The sequence below is a fragment of the Scyliorhinus canicula genome, chromosome 17, assembly GCF_902713615.1.
Source record: "Scyliorhinus canicula chromosome 17, sScyCan1.1, whole genome shotgun sequence".
Lineage (NCBI taxonomy): Eukaryota > Metazoa > Chordata > Chondrichthyes > Carcharhiniformes > Scyliorhinidae > Scyliorhinus > Scyliorhinus canicula.
The window spans coordinates 78,140,164-78,160,309 of record NC_052162.1 but is presented as its reverse complement, the minus strand read 5'-3'; the positions used below and the strand labels follow the sequence as shown (position 1 = coordinate 78,160,309).

At 49.4% G+C, this 20,146-nt stretch overlaps 1 long non-coding RNA gene across 1 annotated transcript in view; it reads right to left on the bottom strand.

Annotated features, from left to right (window-relative positions):
• Positions 1-275: 275 nt before the first annotated feature.
• Positions 276-20,146, bottom strand: part of LOC119952333 — a 52,907-nt gene continuing 33,036 nt past the window's right edge. Inside the window, exon 3 of the long non-coding RNA XR_005457830.1 lies at positions 276-393. This is a non-coding gene — a long non-coding RNA (uncharacterized LOC119952333). The remainder of the gene's footprint in view (positions 394-20,146) is intronic.

Genomic DNA, 20,146 nt, shown 5'->3' with positions numbered 1-20,146 from the left:
TCTAGAAAGTGCATAGTGAATAATGCCCATGAATTGTAGAACCCCTCCATCCTTTCCCTCAATGTTAAACTATGCGATGGACTTCTCTTGCTCTCTCCTGCTCTCTCCCACTATCTCTCCGAAGTCAAGGAGGCATGTGATATTTATATGGTTGCTCTATAGTACCATCTAGTGACTAGAGGAGGAACATTACATTAACCCTTTATTTACTCTACAATATCCACATATTGTGACAGTTATTCCCACCGAGGTGCAAATCTCTGCGCTGGTGGAAGATGCGGATGACAGCTGTAATGCCTCTTTGATGCTAGTCTCAGATGTTTGCCTCGGAACTGCTGGGGTCCATAGTTTTCAGAGGGTGAGAGGATGGTTTGGGCTCGTCGTCTGATTGACCTGCAAGGGAATTGAGATGTCAGTAGTGTGTGACCAGGGAATAAAGATAGAAGAAACTGACGTCATGTGAGGATAGCACATTAGGGTAGCACGGTATCTCAGTGGTTCGCACAGTTGCTTCACAGCTCCAGGGTCCCAGGTTCGATTCCCGGCTTGGGTCACTGCCGGTGCGGAGCCTGCACATTCTCTCCGTGTCTGCGTGGAATTCCCCTGGGTGCTCCGGTTTCCTCCCACAGTCCAAAGATGTGCAGGTTAGGTGGATTGGTCATGCTAAATTGCCCTTCGTCTCCAAAAAGGTTGGGTGGAGTTACTGATTGTCAGAGATAGGGTGGAGGTGTTGGCTTGTATAGGGTGCTCTTTCCAAGGGCCGGTGCAGGCTCGATGGGCCAAATGGCCTCCTTCTGCACTGTAAATTCTATGATTCTATGACACCATGGCTGAATGTGTTGAGGGTTCTCCCTTTTGTCTCTTTACCCCACATCACACGAAGCAGAGGTGTAGTCCTGCTCCTCTCCGGCCAGTTCAAAGGCTCTTTCCGCAAATGAAGTGAGGGCTTTCAGCATGGGCATCACACCAGTCAGCTGTGCCCGCTCACGCCAATTCTGCTCGAGTTTGTCCTGCAATGACACAGGTAGGGAGACTGCCAGGTCAGATAGTAATGATGCCTGGCATGCCTGGAAGATAGGAAGAAATGGGGGATGTGAGAAGGAGAGGAGCCACTGGAGGATAAGGAGAAGGTGGGAGGGTGACAGAGTAAGGGCTGGGACCCCGTGAGGTGGCTGGGAGTCAGAACACCACGGAAGTGTGATGTGTGTGTTAAGGGGTGCAGGTTAGCACATGGGATGGGTGGCTTACCCTGGCTGCACGAAGAAAGTCATTCAACTTCTTCCTGCAATGGATCCCCGTCCTCTTATGAGTGAACTGGTGCTCACGAGCATTGCCACCATCTCCCACGTGGGGGTGACCTCCTTGCTGGCAGGCCATCTGCCTCATCGAGCATGAAAAATGTCACATCTCTGCTCCACTCCATCCAGCATTTGGTGAGGTAACCCTCTGGGAAACACGGGGCTGTCTTCCTGGTTGCCATCCACCCGATTGGAGTTGGAACATGTGCAGGGCGGATGTTTAAAAAGGTGCGCCCTCTGATTGCCTAGATCAAGTGATACCTGGCGAGCGAATCAAAGACAGGTTTCAATGAGTGCGGCGTAAAACTCGAGAAAAAAAAAAATGGAAAGTAACTAAAGGTAAGACAATTTTTCTCATCAACGATGTTGACAGGATTCTCTCTGGTTTTCTCACTGAAACCGATACTTTGAAAAAATATCTAAAAGTTCTGTCCAGAGTTCTCAGTTTTTAAAATAATTCTTTTACATTTTTTTATAATCTTTATTGTTACAAGTAGATTTACATTAACCCTGCAATGAAGTTACTGTGAAAAGCCCCTAGTCGCCATATTCTGGCACCCGTTCGGGTACACTGATGGAGAATTCAGAATGTCCAATTCACCTAACGGCACGTCTTTCGGGACTTGTGGGAGGAAACCGGAGCACCCAAAGGAAACCCACGCAGATGCAGGGAAAACTCTATACAGACAGTGACACAAGCGGGGAATCAAATCTGGGACCCTGGAGCTGTGAAGCAACAATGCTAACTACTATGCTATCATGCCGCTACGCGATGTGAGTATTGCTAAATATGCCAGTATGTATAGCCCATCTCCCATCGCCCTTGAGAAAGTGATGGTGAACTGCCTTCTTGAATTGCTCCAGTCTTTTGAACCAGTGACAATGAACGAACTGTAATATATTTCCAAGTCAGGATGGTGTGTGACGTGAGAAGTGGTGTTCCTATGTATCTGCTGCCCTTGTCTTTCTAGGTATTAGATGTCAGGGGTTCGAAGAGTGCTGTCTAAGGAGCCTTGGTGAGTTATTACGGTGAACCCCACAGAGGGGACACACTGTGGTGCAGGAAGTGAATGTCTGAGATGGTGGTTTGGCTGCCAATCAAGCGAGCTGCTTTCTCATGGATGGTGTCAAGCTTTTTTATTTACTGATTGATGTGAATTTCACCAGCTTCCTTGGTGTGATTTGATCCAGTGTCCCAGAGCCTTTGCCATGGCCTCTGGTTATTTATTCTCAAACACTCGCCCCAAATTAAACTGCATTTCTCAAAGGCAGTCTGAAAAGCACATAGATTAGAAACAGATGAAGGAATTGTCCTTTTTCAGATTATAATTGCCTTATTCTGTAATTTACAACCATGATGGGCGGGATTCAGATCTGGCTAATTTGCATATGCAATAAACAGCACTTTGATATGTACTCACCGGAGTTATCCAAGGCTGGGGTGGGATTTAACCCACGCGTCTTGGAGACTCCTAGTGAGTGCCGGTTAGTACTGTTCTCCATAAATAAGAAGGAGGCATACCGGCAGTTGTGGGTTCTCCCAGAGGATGGGTGGCTGGTCTCTGGGCAGGGTAGTACCCTGGCACCCCTGATGCCACCTCAGCACCCTGGAGGTGCCACCCTACCATTGACAGGGTACCCAGATGACACTGCCAGGCTGGCAGGGGCACCGTCAGGGTGCCAGGCTAACAGTTCCCAAGTGGGATTTTGCCTGCGCCAGGGATCAGGCCTGTCAATACCCTACCCTTATTAGATGGGGTGGGTGGGCTCAATGGCCCCCTTATAGATGGGTTGTGAAGTCCGAGGGTTGCTTTAAGGGGACTCGTGATTAGGGCGCCTTTTAAAAATAGAGTCCTGGTCACTTCCTGCACTGGCGAGCAACTTCCTCAGTGCAAGAAATGGAACAAAGTGTGGCCTCAATGGGGCTTTCCCTGCTGAGGCCCAGAAATTAAACAGAGTCCCATTCGGCAGCGGGATCTTTCTCAGTGCTGCAAGTGCTGGGAAACACACAGTTAAACGCGCTCAACACGGGTCTTTGTTTCATTTCCGTTAAATCGTGCCCTACATATTCTAATCACTTCAATGTGAAGATAGAGCAAAGTTTGCGTAAGCCAGCGAAGGAAACAATGGATTAACTGTGCACCATGATTCCATTGTTCATGTTTTGGGCGTCACTGAGTTTTCCCCCACTGGGTTCATCCACCAATATTTCTAAAGGCAATTTCTAGGGAATAATTCTGTGCAATCCTTATTCCCAATGCCATGAAGGCTTTTTAATTTACTTTTATTAAAACAGTCTGACAGTAGTGCAGGGTGTGTCAGATTTTAATTCTATTTTTGATCAAATTGGAGAAAAGTCCTTTAATATTTCATGTTACTAAGTTGTCTGTGTTATTAGTTTTTGGTAGCATTTAATATTTTAGTGTGCGTATTGTAGAAAATTAAAGATAAGACAGGTTATTTTTATAAAACAACTATCAGTCATGTTTAGTTAAATGTTCAAAAATGCTGTAGTATGTACAATGTCTGGACATTTGTACCAATATTCTATGATATTTAAAGCAAGACTGATTTGATTGTAAGGTCAGAACTAAACTATATAAGGGCCGGGATTCTCCGAGCCCGCGCGGGACCGGAGAATCGCAGCCAGCTACGCGCGTGCAATCGCGGTGCTGGTCGCGGGCCGTTAAAAGAAGCCCCCACAGCGATTCTCCGTGGTCGACCGGCTGAATTCCTGCTGCCGTGGTTCGAACATGGTTCCACCCGGCGGGAGCTCGGAACCGTGGCCGCGGTGGCCGGCCTTGTGGGTGGGGGCGCGGGGGGATCAGACTCTGGGAGGGGCCTCCATGATGGCCAGACCCGCGATCGGGGTCCACCAATCGGCAGGCATGCGCGATCCGGGGGGGGGGCCTACCTCTTTCTGCGCCGGCCCGCTGTATGGTTCCGCCATGTTGCACGAGCCTGGCACGGAAGCGGCTGACGTGCGCTTTTGCGGACGGGCGGCTGGCAGTGCAGTGCCACGTATCGGCGCTGGCGCTGCGTGGAGCACCCCGGCGCCATGCTGGCCCCCTATGGGCCACTGAAATTGCAGCGTCGGGCCCATGCAACATTGCAGGGCTGGCGTGGAAGAAGGTAGGCCCCGCCGCATCACGCGCACCCGCTGATCGGTGATCCTCGATCGCAGGTCTGACCGTCGTGGCCACGGGTCCGAGCTCCTGCCTGGTGGAAACATGTTAGAACCACAGTGGTGGGAACTCGGCTGGTCGACCGCGGAGCATCGCCGCGGTGGCCTCTTTCAATGGCCCCCGACCGGCGGTGCATCGATCGCACGTGCGTGGCTGACGGCCATTCTCCGGTCGCCGGAGAATCGCGTCCCAGTTTCGGACCGGTGTCGCGGGCCGTCTCGGCGCAAACTCCGATTCTCCGAAGGCTTCACGGGCTCAGACAATCCCAGCCCGGGTGTTCTGCAGCTCATTCTGTGGCAGGGCAAACTTGATAGCGCTGAGTCCACTGTCATATTTGGCCGCCATATGGAAAAAACACCCAACATCACTGACCCATTAGTGAATAAAGAAGATGGACCTCCTGAAAATGAAGATGGATCTCCGGGAGCATTCTGAGACGGTAACGTGGACCTCTTCAATGACACTGAGTCTGGATGCCCCCCCCCCCCCCCCACACACCCCTGCTGTGGTTTCCAGGTTCCAGACCTGCTGGCGACCTCTATTCTGAACTCTGGAGTCAACCCAGGCATTGTTCAGGTGACTCCTGACATCTGCCCACCACGTTCTACCAGGCATGTTGTGCTCTGGTTTCCCACTAACGGCACAGAGAATTGGGCATGGGGGGGGGGAATATTCTGGTCAGGGTTCCTGTGGTCCTGAAGGCACCGAATAAATGCATGTCAGTTTGAGACATTCTTTCCAAATCTTTACAAAAAAAAAGGCCTAAGCAGTCAAACACGAAGAAAACTATTTCACTGCGTTTAGTTTTGATTCAATGGCTGCTTCTCTCCGAAAATAGTCACAAGAGAAACAGCTTCAGCTTGATCATGCCAAACATGAACAATGTTGCAGGTTATGTGTATGAAAAATTAGTTTTGAACTTATGGTAACGCGGCCCCTTGAAGGAGGAGTCAGCTCCATGGACCATGTGACTGACTCAAGGGCCAATTGCCTGGGAGTGAGTGAACCACAGCCAATAGGAAGTTTGTGTAGGGCCCTGGGAGCAGGACCCCGGACTGTGTACCACGGAGCCGAGGTGTTAAGCCCTGTTGTATGGTGTCCTGTGGTTGTTATTTGACTGCCTTTACCTTTCATCAATAAACTCCTTTTGTTAATTACTGGAAGCCTCCAGTGGATTTCTTGAGCCAGCACAGAACTCTAAGTAATTAGTAAGTTAATTTGACAGAAAGATTTAGCTCTGATGTAGAGATGCTGAAAAGATAGACAAGAAATTAACAATAATGCGGGGAACAAAAGAGTAAATGTGATTTGGTACTGACCTCAAGAACTGACATATGAAATGTTTTCAAGCATTGCACAGTCTGTAAAGCACGCTCTGGATGCAATTTAGTCACCACGTTTGCCAGACGCGACGGATAAATCCCAGGAGAGCCCCAAATCAGGCTTTGCGCTGGACCGATCGCGAGTCACCAGATTTGCCACTTCCGCCGTGATCTGGATCACTCCCTCACTGGCCGTCATCCAGTTAATAATAATTTAAGTATCCCAGCGCCACATTCACCTAGCGACCGGGAGTCAACAGCAGCACCTGCATTGCTTCAACCCGGCATCGATTATCACTGGTTTCCACAAGCGTGGACCGGGCATGATGTTACCTCAGGGGAGGGTGTCTTGGAGACCATTAGAGCCCATTGGATAGCTGTGGACAAGGAACGGTAGTACCCTGGCCCTCCCCCGACACATGGTCACCCTGACATTGCCACTTGCTTCCTTGGGTGGCATTTCCAAGGTGCCAGGCTGGCAGTGTCAAGGTGCCTGGGTGCCAGGTTGACAATGCCAAGGATCAAGGCCTGAGGTGTCATGCGCATGAAAGTGGGGTTGGGTTAAGGGGGGTCTTGAGGGGGCTAAAGAAAGATTAGAGGAATCAAGGGTGGGCGCAAAATGGGGGCGGTCCTGAATGGGGGTGGGAGTACATGGAGTGCTTCAGCCTTTCAAAATGGTGCCCTGATCTGCGAGAAGTCGGTCCTACTGGCGAGTTCAGCTTCCATTGCTGGAAAAATTGCAAAGTACGGCTTTGACCGGGGGGGAACCCTCTGAGGCCGAATAAAAAATGGCCTCAATCTCGGCATTATAGCCATCGTGGAATGCCCCGCCAAACACGCCTGAAACCGCACTTTGAAATTCTTCGGGTGAATCGCGCCCTCAGTGTTATTATTAAGCAAGAGAGGTGAGAAGGCCTGGGACCTGTTTCCCTTCAGTTCACATGGCAGAACCCTACCAGAATTTGGCAAAGTGTCCAGCTCAGACCGAAAATTGATGTGGAACTCTCCAGTTGCATAGACCAGGGGGTGGGATTCTCTCAGCCCGGGCCGGGCCGGAGAATCACCGCGACCTCCGCAGTGTGGCGAATTGGCGCCATTACCGTGAGTGCGGTCGGCGCGGCGCCAGACCGGATGCCACTCTGCGGGCCCACCCACCGATTCTCGACACAGGATGGGCCGAGCGGCCGTATGAAAACACCCGAATCCCGCCAGCGCCGTTCTAATCTGCTCTTAACCTGCGGGACCTCGGAGTGGAGGGGTCCAGGGTTGCACTGTGGGGTAAGAAGGGGGATCCGACCCGGGGGGCCTCCGATGTGACCTGGCTGGCGATTGGGCCCCACCAGTCGGTGGGCTGGCCTCTCGGGCTGGGGGCCACCTTTCTTCCGCGCCGGCCCCTGTAGCCCTGCGCCATGTTGCATCGGGGCAGACACGGAGAAGGGAGTCACTGCGCATACGCGCGTTGGCGCCGGTACCACTGCGCATGCACGGACCCCGTGGCGCCCAGTTGACGCCGAGATCAGCAGCTGGAGCGGCGAGGGTTTCTCCAGTTCTGTGCTGGCCCTATGTAGGGGCCAGAAGTGCTGCTCCTGAGGCCATGTTGACGCCATCGAGAAATGCGATGGCATTTCCGACGGCATCAACAATTAGCCTCAGGGTCAGAGAATCCCGCCCCAGTTTTCTCGCCACATCTTGAGCCTCTGAGACAAAAAAATGGGTGGGTGTGTTTTGGTCATCACTCTGGCAGGGCGGGGCCTCAGAGAGCAGGCAACCGGCTCCGAAGTGATCAGGGCCCAATCTTTAAAAGTCAGCCTGATCAGCGCTACTGCCTAATGCGCCCAACTCCACATTTTGGAGGTTTTATAGACATAGACATAGAATGTACAGTGCAGAAGGAGGCCATTCTAGTCTGTACCGGCCTTTGGAAAGTACACCCCACTTAAGCCCACACCTCCGCCCCATACCCGTATCCCAGCAACCCCTCCTAACCCCTTTGGACACTAAGCGCAATTTAGCATGGCCAATCCACTTAACCTGCAGAACTTTGGACTGTGGGAGGAAACCGAAGCACCCAGAGGAAACCCACGCAGACACGAGGAGAATGTGCAGACTCCGCAAAGACAGTGAGCCAAGCTGGGAATCGAACCTGAGACCCTGGAGCTGTGAAGCGACAATGCTAACCATTGTGCTACCGTACTGCCCACTGGGGGCTTTCCCTCTCTTCCCAACAATCTTTCCTGGCATTCTACTGCCTCCCCCATCCCCCTCCAACCCCACATGCACTGCCGGCATTGAACTTCCCCACCAACACCATGGACAGAGAGTCATCGCTCCCCCCACGCACTACCTCCTGGCAAAGGTTGGATCTGCTAGGTTGGCACTGTGCAACTTATCCTGACCATCCTAGTAACATTCTTTAAAGCTACACTGCTGATTATACTGTGTTGCAGTAAAATACATAATAGCCAATTATCTGAATGTTGTTTTCTGCTATATTATGAAATGTTGATCTTACCACTTTATCTGCCTGTGGAAGACATTTGAGGTCCTTTTCATGTGAGCAGGTAGCCTCTTTTCATGCTATCTCTTTGCTTCTCTTATTTGTTCTCTCAATTTCTCTCTGAACCTTCTACATTTTCCGTGGTTCTCATTTGCATTATTCACCCGACCTCGATCATATGCACAATTTTTCTGCTTGATCAAACCCTCATCAATAAGATTGCTACACAACTGCACTTTTTCAGTTCCACATCAAATCACTGGAGTAAATATATTCAGCTCAGGTTTTCGCTTGGGATGATTATCAAGGCAGGATTCCCCGTCAGTTAACGTCGGAATCACGAAACACGATTGGGCGGAGCATCGGTTGTGACACCGAAATCACGGTGGGGGGCACCGAATTCACGCTAAATCGCAATTCTCTATCGTCTCGACAGTGGCGTCAATGTGTTCCAGAGCGCACATACAGTAAATGCCATTGGCATACCAGTAGCGGGCCCAATGCGGTATTCTCCAGGGCGCCTGGCCCAAATGGCCCGAATTCCTGATGCCGTTGTTCACTCGTGCTTTTAAAAATCATGAAATAAGCACCGTCGCTGCTGTGGGAGAGAGGGAGGGTATGGAAAGTGTCCAACAGCGCTATAGTGTGCTGACAGCTGTCTAGCCTCTGGCCAGGGGGGGCTTTTGTTATGGCCGGGGGAAGTAGCGGGGGTGGCCAGGATGTGGGCTGTGGGGTCAGGATGGATGGGCACTGAACACCATTGCCACAACCTGTAAGGCAGCTGCGCACGCTGCTGACTGCCCACAGTGAACATTCGGGCCACGGGTCGTATGGGTGTCTCCCAAGGCCAGCCCCCTCTTCCAGGTACCCTCTGGCCTCAGCTGACCCATCAACCGCATGGACGTGCTCCAGAGCAACCAGTGCCATCTTGTTGGCTGGGATGGTGTGTGTGGGGAGTGAATTGGGTACATGCAGCTGCAGCTGTAGCTTGTTGGCGTCCTGAGTGTAAATCGTGAATCCGGCACTGTTTCGCATTGGAATCGATTGTGTTCCACGAGGCGCCGGTGCTAGCCCCTCAACACTCGCTGAATCGCTGGTGCGGTGCCAGTTTTGCTGTTGTGGAAGTCCATGAATCCCGCCCAATCATCAACACTTCGTCTCAGGACGAAAGATTTCTAAAAAAAGAGAGGGCTAAGTACTGGCTGGCATTGGTAAGATCAGCCAAATGGTCTCCTTCTATGCTGTAATTTTTCGATGTTGAAAGCTCTTGGGCTGAATTCTCCCCCGTCGGGATGCTCCATTTTGCCGGCTGCCCGGGGGTTTCCCGTCGGCGTGGGGCCGCCCCACAATGGGAAACCCCATTGACCAGCCAGCGAAATGGAGAATCCAAACGGCATGCCGCACCATAAATCTGGGGCAGTGAGATGAAGAAACCCTTCCCTTATAGAATAGAATAGAACAGTACAGCACAGAACAGGCCCTTCGGCCCTCGATGTTGTGCCGAGCAATGATCACCCTACTCAAACCCACGTATCCACCCGATACCCGTAACCCAACAACCCCCCCCAACCTTACTTTTTAGGACACTACGGGCAATTTAGCATGGCCAATCCACCTAACCCGCACATCTTTGGACTGTGGGAGGAAACCGGAGCACCCGGAGGAAACCCACGCACACACGGGGAGGACGTGCAGACTCCGCACAGACAGTGACCCAGCCGGGAACCGAACCTGGGACCCTGGAGCTGTGAAGCATTTATGCTAACCACCATGCTACCGTGCTGCCCCTATCTTGTACTCATTCGGACAGATTCATAAATGCCAAATTTCAACGAAAAGGAAGATCAGTCTTCCAGCCAGCTCTGATTACTCGAGGTGTTGCCCTGGAGAGTGTACCAGGAAACTATTGCTACCCATGCTAATTAAAGATACCAGGCTGAATTTCTGCAGAGTCTGGAAGACGCCGCAGACTTGTAAAAATGGTGGATGAGTCCCGGATGTGTAAGTCACACCCCTATTTCTGAAAGATCAATTTTTTGCCGACACGGGTTAGGGGAAGGCTATAAGTCACACAGGAGAAAAACCCGAACTCAGCAGAACCGTTTGAACTTCATTCTGAGTTCAAACAAAACCCATTTTTCCAGTTGCAAGGGCCTTATCCTGCAACATGAGAGTCACAAATTGATGAAGTAGACCTAAATGCTCTGAAAGGGTGCATAAAGTCTCTGTACGTGTCATGATCTGATTTACATCCCCACTCTTTAAACATGAGAAAAAAAACAGGCTGCAGCGGTCAGTGAGAGTTAAAACAAACCCCTGCTGGACTGTTTTGATTGGCAGCCTATATGATGTAGGTTGGAAAATAAAACACTTCTGTCTAGTCATAGTCTCAACAGAGTTCTCTGTTGATTTTTCCCCAAGTGCTATTATTATGCTATTATGAATGCTTTGTTTAGTTTCAATTATCTCAACGGGGCTTCTGAGTTTACCATTTAACTGACAGTTTAAATAAGCTATTGTAGGATAATTGGCTCTGATATGGTTCTGAATAAAAGTCTGTTTGTTTTTAAAAGATGTTAACCACTTTAGGAGATTTTAAAGCTTTGAAATAGTTTCTTAATGAGAGTGTTTTTGAGTGAGCACTGTATTAGATAATTAGAAGTTTCTCTTTCATCTCCACATGGCTTCTGAGGCCTGCCTGGTGGATATTGGGAAGTGGTATGAAGGCAGTCTTGGGGTATGAGGGATCATGGTGGGGTATTTGGGGAGCATGTGTTTTCATGGAGGTGTTGTTGGGAGTAAAAGGGTGTGAGATATGTGGGTAAGAGAACCTAACAGCTTCTAAAACAGCTGGAATGAAGTCTCTGAAAGTTGAAATGGGCCTTCTAATCAGCCCACTGAGGAAAATCAGCATTCATCCAAACCTGTGGCAACCTAGGATCTGCTTCTTGGGTAGGTGATCCTGACTTGATCCTGCCCCCTGTCTCTTCAGAGTGAAAATTGGACCTAAAGGGCCCTTTAAGCTGAGGTGGGTCTGCCAATTAGGGGGATTTCCCAACTGATTAACCAATCCGCCTGGTGGCATAATAACAGGGGAAATGTCGACAAAGAACTCCATTGAAATTGTATGACCAGGTGGTAATGTTTTTTTCTAACCTACACAAGGTGGCCTGTCAATGAAAGCCCTCTGGTTAGAGAAAATTGAACTCTTGGACTTCACTTTGGAAAATTAATTAACCGTCAGGGATTCACTGGAGAAAATTAATTAAGATCAGAGATTCACTGGGAGAGTCAATCAAATCTGTGTTTCATTGGGGAAATTAGTTAAAGATAAAGGATTCACAGGGAGAAATTAATAAAGCCAGGTCACCACAGGGATAATTATTAAAAGATCATAGCAGCTATGGGAAAAACAGATTTTGATCTGAGAACCACTGAGGAAAATTAATTAATATCCGAGCTTCGCTGGGGAAAATTATTTAATATTAAGATCTTCTCTGGAGAGAATACATTTTAAAGATAAGTGCAGCACTGGAGAAATTAATTGAAGACCAGGGTTTAACAGGAGTGGGAAGTCATTAAAGATCGGGGCTTCACTGGGAGAACCGAATCTGAGTTTCACTTGGGAAATTAATTCAAGTTTGTAGATTCACAGGAGAAAATTAATTAGAGTCAAGCCTCAATTCGGAACTCACCAAAGGTCATCACTGGGGAAAATTAATTGAGGTTCGGACTTCACTGGGGGAAATTCATTAAAAATCAGGGCTTCACTGGGAAAAGTAACAAAAGCTGCAGGAGGAGAGATTATGCTTCAGGAGAGGTGATGTTACAGTCAAACAAAGTTATGACAAGCCAAGTAAGTTGCAGGAGCCACGTCCACATTAATCAGCAAAACAGAGACATGTAACACAACAAGCAAGATTTCCAAGGCATGTGGTGAGTACCATGTACTTACCTTTGCTTACCCTTTGCCAGATAGCTGCTGCTTCTGAAAAATACACTTTGGTGAATGTATTTAAATCAGAATTGATATAAGGAGCTGAAGTCCATGGCACAGCATTCCGTTTACCTTTGTCCAATTTGTGAAATATCTATTGAAGGCACAATATGATTGAAAGCCTCTATCCCTGATTAATTTGTAGAATTATTCACCAGCAAGGAAGCTTATTGGTTCAGCATACAATCATTGCGGCAGGCACATCTGCCTTAACTCTGTCAGTAAGGTTGCCAGCTCTGAGTTAAAAGGTTGTTGGGTTCAAGTCTCACTCGAGGAACTTGAGCACAAAACCTTGATGCTGCCTGTGGAGTACTGACAGTGTCCTGCACAGCAAGAGGTACCACCTTTTGGGTGATATGTTAAACTGAGGCTCTATCTGTCCTCTCGGGTGGATATAAAAGATCCCATGGTGCTATTTCAAAGAAGAGCAGATGGCCTGGCCAACACTTATTCTTCAGCAAACATTACTAAAACATTCTATTTGGTTATTATCACATCAATGTTTGTGGAAGGGATCTTGCTTTGTGTCAATTGATTTCCACATTTCCTGCATTAAAACAATGACTACACTTCGAAAGGAAATCAAATGGCTGAAATGTACTTTTGAACACCCTGAGCTTGTGAAAGGCGTTATATAAATGCAAACCTTTATTTCAGATATAAAGCGACTAGGATCCATCTAGTTCACTGCTTGCCTTCCTGATAGGTGCATGTCAAAAGAAAAGAGCTTAGGACCAATAAGTTGATGGTAATATAAGATTAGTGGCATAATGTTGCAATCACAGCACCACCTACCAGTATGCCTGTAGAAACCCTTCCTTTCGAGCAAATGTAAGGAAATAGCAAAACCAATAACACAATTGTTTCTCCAGTTTAACTTCAGAATGTTGTCATCAGTCACCACACACATGTATATTCTATGGTATAAATATGTGAGATTTTGAGGAGGAATTTGAATTTTTGATTTCATTTGGTGAAATAACATAAACAATGGAACAAATATACTCATGGGGCCTGTATCTGCAGGCTGTGTGGGATATTTACCGAGGATACAATATTGCGGAAACTTACCACCGACTTTGGGATCCTGCATTGGGAACAAATGGGGGTTCCCAGCCTGCATTTGCCAGCAGCTGGAACAAGTTGCAATTTTACGGGAAACAGCCTCTTAATTGACTGTCTGCAGGCCGGCTGTCTAATTAAGGTAGATCTGAAGCCTCAGCAGCTTCACCGCAAGAGGTACGTGTCATTAATGCAAATAGGAGACCTTGACGCTGCCACAATATGGAGGAACTCTTGGACAGGTAAATAGAAAAAATACGTTCAGGTTGGTTGAGGACAAAGGCCCCACTGATCAGAGGGAACTCTTTTCAGAGGAATCATTGGGCCACATGGGAGGCCTTTCCCCTTCTCTGGGACATGGAGGATCTTGTTCAAATGGCCCAGGCAATGCAGGAGTGAGGCTACATCCATGAGACTGATAGCTTTCCCATGTGGCAGGGGGCCACTCCGCGAATTAAAAAAAGCAAGCAACCTTCTCAATGGTCCCTAATAAAGGCCTTAATCTCAATTGCTGCCTTTTTCTGTGACATGGATAGTTAATCATCAACCCTGGCAACGAGTGGGAAATATCACCATCAAGGGGATAGTGTCCCCTGATGGCAGCAGCTCCCGCTATTGGACTGCCCTCCTCTCATCCATTCCTGGCCGTTGGTAAGATCAAAAGCAATGCTTCAGTTAATATTAATAGCAACGTGCTATTGCCTGGCTATTGTGATGTCCAGGTATTCAAATACCTGTGTTTAGTGCAAGAGGAGATCGATGAGTTTAGTAGGAAGAAGCAGGTGGAGCGGTAATAAAGCACAGGGCAGTATTTTATACTCTCCGCAGTGATATGTTTGGAGGCATGGAGGGCATTTTATTGTGTGTGATGGTGATGGGTGGGGACCCTGCCATCTTTCCGCCTCCGCATCAACTAAATCCTGTGCAGGTTTTGTGTTGTCTTCCAGGGACGGGCCCATTATTCAAAGACACTCTTGGGGTCCCGGTCCCGTAGAAGGCCTACCAATGACCTGTTAAATACCTGATCGGCATCTAATACTGGCAGGCCTTCCTGGAGGAGGCAGCTCAGGGGCCGGATTCTCTCTCCCTCTAGACCCGTTTTCTGGTGCGACGCGCCCCCACCAGCAGCGGGATCCTCCATTCCGGCAGCCGGCTAATGGGATTTCCCAGTGTGGTCATCCCACACTGTTGGGAAACCCAAGGGCGTGGGTGCGCTGCCACCGAAGCGGAGGGTCCCACCAGTGGAGAATCCCACAGCAGGGCTCTCGTTGATTCTCCAACTGGTGGACAAGACATTCGTCACCAGGGCAGCACGGTGGCCTAGTGGTTAGCACAACCGCCTCACGGCGCTGAGGTCCCAGGTTCGATCCCGGCTCTGGGTCATTGTCCGTGTGGAGTTTGCACATTCTCCCCGTGTCAGCGTGGGTTTCACCCCCACAACCCAAAAATGTGCAGAGTAGGTAGATTGGACATGCTAAATTGCCCCTTAATTGGAAAAAATAATTGGGTAATCTAAATTTATTTAAAAAAAGACACTCGTCACCTCCATAAAACCCCCCCACAGAAAACAAGGGGCTTTTCGGAACTAGCCCATTTGACAGTGTATGATGGAAGGACGGCGAAATGGTGAAGCGAATATTGAAGTACTATTTGTTAAAATTTATCATCTACGTATATAGATGCCGTTTCCACAGATTTAGCTTTCCTGGAATACAAGTGGTCAGGATTGGAAGAGATTAACAATTACCCTGGAGGCTGTTTAGCTTATATAGTGCACAAAGATTAGGAAATATGTTTTTAAAATATATATATATCAGCAACGGTGATGGCATAAAAATACAAAAGCCTTTAAAAATTAAATTTTAAAGCTTGCATGAAATATGAATAGAATACATCATGGCCTGCAGTCAGATGGGATAAAATCCTTCACCTGAGAGGCCGACCGTAATTCAGTCATAGTTTAATTACTCAGGATTTATCTGGTCAGATTAATTTGTGGAGATATTTATTTTCCATGTATGTCCTCCTAGTGTAAAGGGTACCCAATGATTCTTTATATTGGTATGTGCTGTCGTTTTACATTGCAGCTTATGTGATGGAACATGAATCCAGGTCTTAAAACACAAAGGTTACACAAAAATCTAAATCCATGGCCACATTGGGAACTCACATTTATTTTATCGTAGCTCCTTATGGTGTGTCTTCAATTATAATTAGCCTAAAAATTACACAGGGATATTTCCACATGCACTTAACACATTCATGACTTTGCTAATTTTAATTGAGGTGATTACCCATTCAAAATCAGATTAGCACCTTACTTTAAAATAGCAAGGAAAGCAATTTCATACCAATGGTTTAAGAATTTGTAAGTTAATATTGCAGTATTCAGTATGTGAGGGTTACATCCGTGAACTGAAAGGAAGCTTGACTACTATGAAGTCATGCACAAATGTTCCCTACACTGACAGAATGGCCTTCAAAGCGGTTTAGAATCAGAGAAACCAGTGGATTGAAGTCAATAAAATTGCCTCCTGCGAGTTTTCCTCATGCACAGAGAGAGCAATGGCAGTAGTTGGGTGTGAAATGAAGGGTGAAATTATCCCATCTGGGCTACATCCTCTCGTGGGAGCAGGAACGTGGAGTGTTTGCCGCTGCAACGGCCAACGGGACACCTCGCACTATCTTCCAGCCCCCACCTCATTCATAATGTGCCTAGGGTTTTAGCCCCAGGTTTCATGGCAGGTCAGGCATGGTGGCATGATTCCCCCCATCCTATCTGGGTTCCACATTGAAAAGATGCAGAATTCCCCATGTGGCGGAGAATCTTGCTCAAGCAAAAAATGGGAGCGGTGCCCACGTTGTGATGCTCCTCTGGCGGCAAACTGGACCCTGGGTTCTCCATACCTCCATGATGCTCAAGCACTCAAGGCCAGGATTCACATCGGCGTGGATTGATCAAGTATTTGCCAGTGTGGTCCTGATGCATTGGGCCTTGTGGTGGGCCAACAAGATAAGCATTAAACGAAGGTGCACTCAAAGTCCATTGGAGAGCCCCCTCCCCCTGCAATGCAAATCCTGGCCACTCCACCCCCAACCCGCCATCAGATACTCTGCCAGAGACCCCCATTAGACCCCCCCATCAGAGACCCCCATCAGAGACCCCCATCAGATACCCCTCCATCAGAGACACCCATCAGAGACCCTATCAGAAACCCACATTAAACCCCCAGTAGAGGCCCACATCAGACTCCCTATCAGAACCCCATATCAGGGACCACCATCAAAGCAGTTAAGTGCTTTCTGCTGAGAAAAAATGGAAGTGAAAGCACTTAGCTCCTAGATGTCTATTAACATTGTGGCTAGGTTCACAGCAGGATACTTAAAGTGCAGTCAAGCATGAAGGGAAATGAAAATATATAATCCAGACAACTGGCTGTCTGGAACCAATAACCCTGTCAATTACAGCCGACTAAAAGCTATTCCTTTTTGAAAGTAAATAGAAGCCTCGCAGATCAAAGGATCTGAGGGGGTATAAAGTCTCGTTATGTGGTTTTGGCTTTCTATGACGTAATAGCTGTTGCTTTGTTCACCTCTGAGCAGGTGTAAGGGGCAGGTAAGTGAAAAAGCAATGATTTTCACTGCTCCTGCATGGGCTGCTCTTTATTTCCAGGCAGGGGTGACTGATGGGGGCTGGTCTCTGATATGGGAAGGGTGTCTGATGGGGGAGGTCTCTGACATAGGGGGATCTCTGATAGGGATCTGATGGAGGTACCTGGTGGGGGGTCTCTGCCAGAGGTCTCTGCTTGGGTGTGTCTGGTGGGGGTTTGTTTTCAGGGGGTCTTTGATATGGGGTCACTGACCATTAGAGGTCTCTGATTTGGGGGTCATATGGGGGGCTTGATGGAGATCTGATGAGAGTCTGATGGGGGTCTGATGGGCTTTTCTAATATGTGAGTCTAATGGGGGGTCTGATGGGGGGGGTCTGATGGGGGTCTCTGATCCGGGTTTCTGATCGGTGTTTCTGATGGGGGTGTCCGATGGGGGTCTGATGGGTGTCTGTTGGGGTCTCTGATGGGTGGTTTCTGTTATGGTGGTCTGATGGGGAGGTCTCTGATGTAGGAGCCAGATGAGGGATCCTTATGGGGGTCTGATGGGGTCTCTGATATGGGGGCTCTGATGGGGGACTCTGATGGGGGTCTCTGATATAGGGGTCTGATGGGGTCTCTGATATAGGGGCTCTGATGGGGGATTCTTATGGGGGTCTCTGAAATGGATGTCTGATGGGGTCTCTGATGGGGTCTCTGATCTTTGTGTGTCATGAGGTGTATGATGGGGGTCTGATGGGGGGATCTGATGGGGGTTTTTGATGAGGGTCTTTGATGGGGGGTGTCTGATATGGAAGTCTGATGAGGGTCTCTAATAGCGGGGTCTGATGAAGGTCTTTGATGGGAGTCTCTGCTATGGGGGTCTGACATGGGGTCTCTGATAGGGATCACTGATTCCGTTCTCATTTATGAGGGTCTGATTGGGGATATATTGGGGTTATCTGATGGGGACTTTCTGATGGACGTCTGATGGTATGGGGTTGGGACACCTTCATGCATACATGCTGGTTGACCCAGCTATTTTTGTGGTGAAGTGTAGGAGTAGTCCCTTTCTTGTCAGTTTGGTTGGCAGGATTGCATTGTGGAGGGAAGGAGTTGGCCGCGGGATCTCGGAACGGAATTCCTCGAACTCCCCGCATAAATTTGTACGGCAAGGGAGATTGAATCACTTGTGAACACTGCTCCTGGTTCCAGCGCAAACCAGGAGCAATTCACTTCCAGTGGGTTGACAAGGAAGAATCCTGCCCCAAATCTAAGAAAGGTGATCTTGGAAAATTTGCTACCAACTGCAAATTAACAATGGTCTGAATCTTACCTGCCCTCAGGAATGAAGGAGGGCAGGCCAATACAGTAGCAAAGGAGGAGTTAAGGGAGATAAGCAGGAGAGATGAAAAGGGGAGAAACAAAGGCCCCAATTTTGCCATCTTTTGGCAGAGTGTCATCTCAGGCGGGAAAAGCGAAGGGTATACCGTTGGCTGCACTGCCAGCTTTTCCAGCCATAAAGATCGGGGCGCTGACTTAAAAGAGTGTCTTGATATAATAAAAATGAAAATCGAACCCACCTCCAACACCACAGAACTCCCCGGCACCTCCCCCACGGAATCACCTGACATATCTTCTGCCCCGGCAACCCGCCAATGGAACCCTCTGGTATCATTCCCCATGGAACAAACCCCTCACACTCCAACCCCACAGAACGCCCCCTCCCCTGCCTCATACTGCCCCCAGGAAGCAGTGGTTTGGCAATGTCAGGGGTGATGCCAGGGTTCTGCCAGGAATATCCCCTCCACCCCGCCTCCCAGGGGCTTTATTTACTGATACAATTCCATGGTGCAATCTGATCGCCACGTGCAAGTCGGAGACACCTGTCATGATTCACTTAACCAAGTTACCTGCGGGGACGATCAGGCGTAAAATTCCTGATATGCATAATTAAACAGATGCAAATGGCGATCCAGGGCGGGATTCTCCGTTAGCCGGCGCCAAAATCGGGAAAGGCAATTGGGCAGAGAATCGGTTCCAACCCCGCAATCACGGCAGGTGCTGATTTCACGCCAAATTGCAATGTTACAGCACCTCGACAGCGGCGTCAATGAAGTCCGGAACGCACGTACAGTATTCCCCTGGGCCTCCGCGATTCTCTGCCTCCGATGGGCCGAGTTTCCAATGGAGAGGTTCACTTGTGCTTTTAAAAATTATGAAACTGGTGTGGTGGCTGCTGAGGGAGAGAGAGAGAGAGAGAGGGTATGAAAAGTGTCCAACATTGCTATAGTTTGCTGACATTTGTGTCGCTGGCCGGGGGCTTCTGCCGGAGTCAGGGGAGTTGTGGGGGGGTGGCCAGGAGGTGGGCTGTGGGGTCGGGGTGGCCGGGCACGGAACACAATTTCCACAGCCTGCAAGGCAGCCATGCAGCTGCGCACACCACTAACAGCCCACTTTGAACTTAGTGCCATGGGCTGTATAGGTGTCCCCAGGTCCATCCTCCTGGATGCCCTCTGGCTCCAGCTCCATATGGGAAGTGCTCCAGCACAACCAGTGGCATCTTTTTGGCTGGGATAAGTGTGTATGGGGAGTGTAATGTGTATCTGCGGCTGCAGCTTGTCAACCTCCTGAATGTCAATCACGGAACCGGCGAATTCGGCACCATTTTTCATTGAAATCACTTGTGTTCCATGCGACACTGATTCTGCGTTGGAGTCAACATATGGGGCGTGATTCTCCGTCCCCCTGCCGGGTCGGAGAATCCCCGGGGGGGGGAGGTGGCATGAATTCCGCCCCGCCGCTCCGACGCTAGTTGCCGTATTCTCCGGCGCCGGTTTTCGGGCGGGGCGGGGATCACGCCACGCCGGTCGGGGGCGTGATACCGGCCCCCTGAATATTCTCTGGGCCTCAATGGGCCGAGCGGCCGTCGGTTTCTGGCCAGTCCCGCCGGCGTGGATTGGACATGGTCCCAAACGGCGGGTCCTGGCTGGTAGGCCGGCTGGTGTAGTCCTTGGAGGTGGCACGGGGGATCTGGCCCCGGGGGACCCCACGGTGGCCTGGCCAGCGATTGGGGCCCACCAATCTGCGGGCAGACCTGTGCCGTGGGGGCACTTCCTCCTTCCGTGCTGGCTACTGTAGGGCTCCACCATGGCCGGCGCGGAGAAGGCACCCCCCTGTGCATGCGCTGGAATACGC